The following is a 9,025-nucleotide window of genomic DNA, read 5'->3' as shown; positions in this document are numbered from 1 at the left end:
CCTCTCGTCATACATAACAGTGGTTGGAGTGAAATCCCAAGGCACTTGGGGCAGTGTCGACGGAAGTTAGAGTGAAGGCCTATAGAGATATTTCTGGCACTCTAGCGGCACCTTGTGGCCCCCGGCATTAAAGCAGTTAAACAGATAAACATACCTTACCTTGTCTTACATCAGGGTGTCGAACTAGCAACCACAAAGTGCTCCAATCTGAGCGGTGGGATTATCTGTGGAGAAGAATAAAGAGTTCAATACATTTTTATTCATCCACATTATTCACATCACATGAAAACAATATTTATGAGACTACAGTTTACAGTCATAATCATTACTAATAGTCAGGCCTGGAATTCGTAATTTTAGGGGCGTGGCCACTTGGCCTTTGGTGTTGTCCATTGTTTGAGGGCACAAAGGCCAAATGCCAAGGCAGGAAGACCATCAAATATTGAAAGAATGAATTGAATTTAAGGGTTAAGATTTAAAATGTAATATGTATACTATCTGCTGTGAAATAAATGAATTGGTATTTACAATCTGATCCATTCTCAGCCCTGCACCAATCAAAGTCACTGGATTGGTTTAAAAATGGGGACTCAAAAAAGACACTGGTCTACATGACCAGAAAGAGACACTGGTGTCTACATGTTGGCAAGACAGAGACAGAACAGAAAGTGATACAGTCAGCTAGGGCATTAAGGCCACTGTGGCCTCAGGTCATGCCATTGGTTTGAGGGGCATTAAGGCCACTGTGGCCTCAGGTCATGTCATTGGTTTGAGGGACATTAAGGCCACTGTGGTCTCAGGTCATGGCATTGGTTTGAGGGGCATTAAGGCCACTGTGGTCTCAGGTCATGTCATTGGTTTGAGGGGCATTAAGGCCACTGTGGCCTCAGGTCATGTCATTGGTTTGAGGGGCATTAAGGCCACTGTGGCCTCAGGTCATGCCATTGGTTTGAGGGGCATTAAGGCCACTGTGGTCTCAGGTCATGCCATTGGTTTGAGGGGCATTAAGGCCACTGTGGTCTCAGGTCATGCCATTGGTTTGAGGGGCATTACGGCCACTGTGGTCTCAGGTCAGGCCATTGGTTTGAGGGGCATTAAGGCCACTGTGGTCTCATGTCATGCCATTGGTTTGAGGGGCATTAAGGCCACTGTGGTCTCAGGTCATGCCATTGGTTTGAGGGGCATTAAGGCCACTGTGGTCTCAGGTCATGTCATTGGTTTGAGGGGCATTAAGGCCACTGTGGCCTCAGGTCATGTCATTGGTTTGAGGGGCATTAAGGCCACTGTGGTCTCAGGTCATGTCATTGGTTTGAGGGGCATTAAGGCCACTGTGGCCTCAGGTCATGTCATTGGTTTGAGGGGCATTAAGGCCACTGTGGCCTCAGGTCATGTCATTGGTTTGAGGGGCATTAAGGCCACTGTGGCCTCAGGTCATGTCATTGGTTTGAGGGGCATTAAGGCCACTGTGGTCTCAGGTCATGTCATTGGTTTGAGGGGCATTAAGGCCACTGTGGCCTCAGGTCATGTCATTGGTTTGAGGGGCATTAAGGCCACTGTGGCCTCAGGTCATGTCATTGGTTTGAGGGGCATTAAGGCCACTGTGGCCTCAGGTCATGTCATTGGTTTGAGGGGCATTAAGGCCACTGTGGTCTCAGGTCATGTCATTGGTTTGAGGGGCATTAAGGCCACTTGTGGCCTCAGGTCATGTCATTGGTTTGAGGGGCATTAAGGCCACTGTGGCCTCAGGTCATGTCATTGGTTTGAGGGGCATTAAGGCCACTGTGGCCTCAGGTCAGGCCATTGGTTTGAGGGGCATTAAGGCCACTGTGCTCTCAGGTCAGGCCATATTTTGGAGGGGCACAAGGCCAAACTGAGGGGCAACGACGGTCATGGCCTCCTTGAAATTCCTGCCCTGCTAATAGTGCTGTATAACAGTAACCTTGTAAACAATGAGAAGGCCATTTCAGGAGGAGGATGGTTTACAGTGGTGTTTAACTTATTGTTCATATGGCCCCTTAATTGATTATTGAAGCGGAACCTCACATTGAGAACTGCCTATCTATTGGTTCATTCATTGACAGACATGCAAACAGCCCCAAGGTGAAAAGGGTGACAACCTTTTATGGGTTTAAAATGTGTGGCGCGACATTTCTGACCTTTTTTGGGTCGGGTTGGGTGAATTTGCACGATTGTAAGTCGGTTAAACAGTGACTTACTCATACATAAACATGCAGCAAAATTGGACTTGTTGCCTACCACCGATTGTTCTAGATATAATAAAGAAAATTAAATCTACAATAAAAATATAATATAGCCTACAGATATAGTTATATCCTAATATTTAGGGACTTGTCTTTAATAGACAGGTACACAATGCGCACTGTGAGCTTGTAGATCGGCTATTTTCACTACTTCTTAAATAGGCCAATTTGTTTTCTGAGATCATTTCTTAGATCGTTTGTATTTTATTTATTCATGAAATTAGAAAAATCATTTACTTATTTTTTAATCATGAAATGATTAGCTTCTTTTGGGAGGGAATGTTTTTTGAAAATGTTTTGAAATAATAATTAAAAACGAAATTTTGGAAACCAAAAATGAAGGGACCCATAAAAATGTATCCACGACCCACACATGGTTCCCGACCCAGTGTTTGGGAAACAGTGTTGTAAATCACAGATGATTCATTTAGTGGATTCTCCTGGCTGACTTTTTGCAATCTAGCTAGCCATCGTCAAAGAAAAAGTTGATCCTTTTCACTTGTAACTCGAGCTCAGTAATATATTAATAATAGTCTGTTCTTGAGAGACCAGACTTTTTGTGACTTGTCTCAGCCTCATTCTGTACTGTAGGCAGAAGTCACAGCACTCTAGCGTTAGCATGTGGCTAAGCTAGCGAATCATCGTAAAATCAACAAGGCTAATAACCGATAATATCACGTCACGCATCGATGCAGAATAGCGCATGACCGCGATGCAAGCGAATCAAACAGCCAACAGTCCCACAGTCACTCCACAACTACAGCAACTTTGCGAGCTTTGAGACTTCGAGCGCTCTGCTCTGTCTGTCTGTGTGGCTCGCAGCCTCGCAGTGCAGTCAGTGTTGAGCGCTGCCAGATGACGTCACATGCAAGAGGAGCGCTTGATTTGTAAAAAAATAAAACAACCCACTTCCCCATCCACCTTCAACACTATTATACTGACAAAACGGACGGAGCCGAGAATAAGAATTAAACTCACTGCTTCTCTGACGTACTTTTTATTTCAGTTTTATCTATTAGGTATTAGGTTGGTCATTACGGTCCACAGAATGAGAGGCCTGCTCTGCCGGAAACATCGCGAAAAAAAGTTATGGCCATTCACTGTCCCATTACTCCACTAGAAATATAAAAAAAAGAAAAAAAAGTCTGCTTTAATTAGCATGTAAGGGGTCAAACTAGGGATTCTTTGTGATTCTGAATCCATTGCAAGCATTTGTTTTGCATGAAACACTTCCTTGGGCTAGATATCAACCCCCCAAAACAGTCAAAAGTGATGAGTCATCACTTCTTTTTCCACTTTTCACAGTTTTGGGCTGCCGAAAAGTAACCCAAGCAATGGTTTTTATGCAAAACAAATGCTTGCAATGGATTCAGAATCATGAAGAACCCCTAATTTGACCCCTCACATGCTAGTTAAAGCAGATGTTTTTCCTTTTTTTAATATTTCTAGTGGAGTCAATGGGACAGTGAATATACAAATGGCCATAACTTTTTTTCGCGATGTTTCCGGCAGAGCAGGCCTCTCATTCTGTGGACCTTAATGACCAAACTAATAGATAAAACAGAAATAAAAAGTACGGCAGAAAATCACAGGTCCCCTCCCATTTTGGGGACTGGGTCCCCGACTACCATGAATAAAAAACAATATAACATGAAATGGTGAAAGGAGCCTTACAAATGCATGGTAGGCCTAGCCTAGCACAGCTATACAATCCACCCATGTTAAAATAAGGAGGGGATAGGCCTATATACTGCAGTTAGTTAGCTGCAAATTAGTATATAGTCTGGCTAAGCCAGGCTATGGTAGGCCACCTCTGGGGCTTTATGAAATCACCTGGGTCCAGACATTAAACTGTATAGTCCCTCATCCATCCATGTTGTCAGAAAGTAACCCACATAAAATATCTCCAGATGAGACCCCTCCATTGATTCCAATCACATATTGATTTTATTTTATTTATTTTTTTTGTTAACCTTCATAGCCTTTATATGGATAATATAATTCACATTCGTAGCTATAAAATAATAGACTGTATGTCAAATCCCGCCCCATTTTGCTCTTGTTACTAGGTGGGACGAATTTACCAGGGCAGATTCTTTTATAATTGAAGTGGACGGGGGGGAAAAGATTTTTCATAGCCTCATTATAGCTATTTAAAGTACCAAAAGAAACACATCTACGTGATATTAATACAAAGGGAAGAAAAAAGTACAGTAATTACATTGCAAAACAGGAGCTTTCCCCCGAATATATATGTTTTAATTAGTTTAATCCCAGTGGGACAGAAACACCAGGGCAGGTTGTTTTTATATTGGAAATGAATGGGGAAAAAAGATTTTTCATAGCCTCATTATAGCTATTTAAAGTACCAAAAGAAACACATCTACGTGATATTAATAAAAAGGGAAGAAAAGGTACAGTAGTTACATTGCAAAACAGGGGTTTGCTACCCAAAATACATGTTTTAATTAGTTTAATCCTCTGAAAAAGTCGGAGGAGAGATACAGAGAGAGAAAGCGCAGTGCATCTTGGGTAGGAAGCTGTCAGCCACCCTATAAATCCACTGCATAATAGGCTGGCTGTCGTAATTCTGCCCATTAAAATAGATGTACCCAATCGAAACTCTTAGTTACATTGATAAGGTTCATGTGAACTAGTCTGTTGAAGCTTATTCATTATAATGATCGAAATCGCTATGGTCGCGCAGCGCCGTACTGCATGCTGTCCGTGCTCCGCAATGCGCACCGCGGTGAAAGGCTGAAACGACTTTCTCCCACTGCATAACTCCACCCCCGGTAGCGAAAAGTGAATGTTTTTTTTCTGGTTGGCCAGTCAGGGAGTCTCAGGGACCAATCAGAAGGCTGACAAACGGTCTATTGCAATGCAATTATATTTACATTACAAGAGCCTACTCACTTCAAATGTGGACAATGCACACTGATCATTTGCCCCAATACAGTAACTTGTGTTGCATGCCTTGTGCACACACGCGAGCAAGCGCGCGCGCGCACACACACACACACACACACACACACACACACACACACACACACACACACACACACACACACACACACACACACACACACTCTCTCTCTCTCTTTTCTCATTCACACACAGAGACACCCGTCTCACATACAGAGAGAAATAGTTTATCTTCCTCCCAGTCTCCATGGTAAAGGCACGCAGCTGGTTTGTTTCTCAACTTACAGATACTTCTAATAAAGTAGGCTGCTTTCTGACAAGCGGCAAAGCGCTGGAATGTCCGCGATCCGTGATGCCCCCGCATCGCTCTGTTGTGTCAACCAACACGCTACATGCTATTAGATTAGCATCTATCTAGAGCTACTGAAGGGGACACGTGATAGTGAAAGATAGTGACAGTCAGGCTGCTCAGGTAAGTCCCGTAAAAGACGCGCTGTGGTTTGCCAGAGGCACTTTGAGTGACGCTTCCCCCCAAACATTGTTCTGTCCCTCAGTATATGTAACTCGGACAGCGACAGAGTCGGCTCATGCAACAGCAGGGAGCGTTCGTTTTGGTCCACTCGACCGGCCGTTTTGGTCGCATCACAGCAATCATTACATTACTTTTTTTGGATTATGTCAGACTCGGACGGCTCAGAACCAGGAAGAAAAAACTACGGAGTGAAACAAACGCAACGTCTGTTTGCGACACGTTTATTCATTCTGCCCCAGATAAAATTAAATACCCCCACTCACACTATTCCATACTTTTTAAGACATTTTAAGGCCTTGAATTTGCAAAACTAAATTCAATACGTGCTTGTCAAGATCCGCGGGGACCAGGGTTGTTAGGGTTACTTTTAAAAAGGAATCCCCTACAGTTACAAGTTACTTGCAAAGAAAATGTAGTCAGTAACGTAATCTGATTATCACAATTTAAAAAGTAACTACTAGTTACTTTCAGTTACTTTTGGATTACTTTTTAGCAAAACTCTCTTTAATTAAATAAAACAAGTTTTACCATTGATAACTAGACAATGATATTGAGCCTATGAAATTAGGAAACGGACAACAGAAATGTACTTAAACAAAGTGGCAGTACTTTAAGATGATTTGACTTGATTATTTTATTGTTTGGTGTTATAACTTATTTGTAAAATTGATGAGGGCAAGGGGAGAATGTAATCCAGCATGTAACCACCATCATTCAGATCCGTTACTGTAATCCAGATTACACATTTTAAAATGTAACCAGAGACTTTACAAGTTACCTGTTTTTTGTAATCTGATTACGTAATCCCGTTACATGTAATCCGTTACTTAACAACCCTGGCGGGGACCCTGCACTCAAGTCTTCCTGGTGACATGCTGTATTTTGGAGGGAAATATTTGCATATTTAAGTAGCGTAATACGAGCTAAATGTAAGGTAATGTAAAGTAACAGTGAGACAAACATGTATAAGCAGCACTGGTCTAAACCAATGAAACAGGAGATTTACAGAGATATGTAAATGTCACTCTGACACGAGATGACAACTATGTGTCCAGAGTTTAACACAGAGTGGACAAAGGACGACAAGGTAAAACATGGACCATCTGTCCTGAAACTGGACAAATAACATCAACACTACACACACACACACACACACACACACACACACACACACACACACACACACACACACACCCACCCCCGGACATGGTTTTCTTTGTTGTCCACACCCTGGCAATGCATGGACAACAAAGAAAACCATGTCCGGGGCGCCCGTTGGCCTACCCGGGTAGCGCGTGTTGCAGGTTCGAGTCCCCATCCGATGACCTTTGCTGCGTGTTACTCCCCATTCCCTGTCAGTTTACTGTCCTATCAATAAAGGCATAAAAAAGCCACAAAACAAATCTCTAAATAAATAAAAAATGAAAAAAAAAGCATAGTGTGAATGGAGAGTGGCCCCCCGCGGATACGTGCGTGAATCGGCCCTAATCGCCATTAGCGCTAAGTACAGTATTTTTAATCTATTTTGGAAATTGTTGCCTCTTTTCCTCCATTCCTCACTTCCCATGTCCAGCGTTAGGGAGCGTTTGGATATGTACACTTGAAGGCAGGAGTGCACTCATTTGTTGGACATTGTAGTGCACTGGTACAGTAGGTCAGTCATTCTAAGAGAATATATGGCCTAACCCTAAAAAAAATTTATACAAAAGGTTTTTCAATGGATTCTGGTAGTATTGGGTGTGCTAAATAACATACTCAAAATCTACCAAAATCTACCTCCCCGAAAGCTGCCATTTTCAAGATGGCGTCCCAGATGGTTGCGGGGGGCTTAAAATGGCTATATCTCGAATGGAAAAGATTTTACAAATATTTTGTCAACTGATTCTGCTACCTCTGGACATGCTTTAGATCATACTAAAAATAGAGGGAAATATTCCTTTCGGAAAGGCTTCATTTTCAAGATGGCGTGACTGGCGTCCACGTTGGCTGCCGGGAGCTTCAAATGCCTATAAAATGGGATTTAATCTATAAAAAATCATAACAATTATGCACTTGACTTTTGGCATGGTGTTAGGTATGGACATAAGGTTTTCAAAAAACAACTGCAACAAGTTGGGCTCACCTCCTAGTGGTCTGTTTGAAATTAATCCATTATTAAATAGGTCTGCACATGGTTGAAACCCCAAATAATTGATGGAAGAGATTTTTCAATGGATCCTGTTACTATTAGGTATGCTAAATAAAATCCTAAAAGCTTAGGAGAAACAAACCACTGAAAAGGCATAATTTCCACGATTGGCGTCCATGGGAGCTTAAAATGCATACTGGGAGGGAATATGTGCCATCTTGAAAAGTATGCATTTCCAGTAGTTTTTCCCCCCTAAGCTTTTAGTATGTTATTTAGCATACACAATAGTAAGATAATCCATTGAAAATTCTCTTCCATCAATTATTTGGGGTTTCAACCATATACTGACATATTTAATATTGGATTAATTTCAAACAGACCACTAGGGGGTGAGCCCAACTAGTTTGCTATGTTTTTGAAAACCTTATGTCCATACCTAACACCATGCCAAAAGTCAAGTGCATAATTGTTATGATTTTTTATAGATTAAATCCCATTTTATAGGCATTTGAAGCTCCCGGCAGCCAACGTGGACGCCAGTCACGCCATCTTGAAAATGAAGCCTTTCCGAAAGGAATATTTCCCTCTATTTTTAGTATGATCTAAAGCATGTCCAGAGGTAGCAGAATCAGTTGACAAAATATTTGTAAAATCTTTTCCATTCGAGATATAGCCATTTTAAGCCCCGCGCAACCATCTGGGACACCATCTTGAAAATGGCGGCTTTCGGGGAGGTAGATTTTGAGTATGTTATTTAGCACACCCAATACTACCAGAATCCATTGAAAAATCTTTTGTATACATTTTTTGGGGGTTAGGCCATATTTTCTCTTAGAATGACTGACCTACAGGTATAATATAACTTTGAGCCCGCCTCTAGCTCTAGGGCAGGCTATACAGTCTGTTAGATGATCTATTCTATTCTACACAGAGCAGAGAGACAGATACTCAGGGAACGAGTTGGGCAAGTCCCTTCATGTCTCATTCCAACACCTACTCCAAAACTATTATGTTATTATGAATATGACTGTTGTGTAAACAAACAATAGAAGATCATCTGAAGACTGACATGAGGACAGGCTTCACCCTGCATGAGAACACGTTCAAATACAATGCCTGCATTTCTCTTTTGTTTTCTACACAAGCCTATTCATTTACATTCATACAGTAGGCTATACT

This window comes from Nannobrachium achirus (genome assembly GCF_963921795.1).
Source record: "Nannobrachium achirus genome assembly, chromosome: 14".
In the NCBI taxonomy this organism is placed as follows: Eukaryota; Metazoa; Chordata; class Actinopteri; order Myctophiformes; family Myctophidae; genus Nannobrachium; species Nannobrachium achirus.
The sequence above is the reverse complement of the archived record's forward strand: the minus strand, read 5'-3'. Positions refer to the sequence as shown.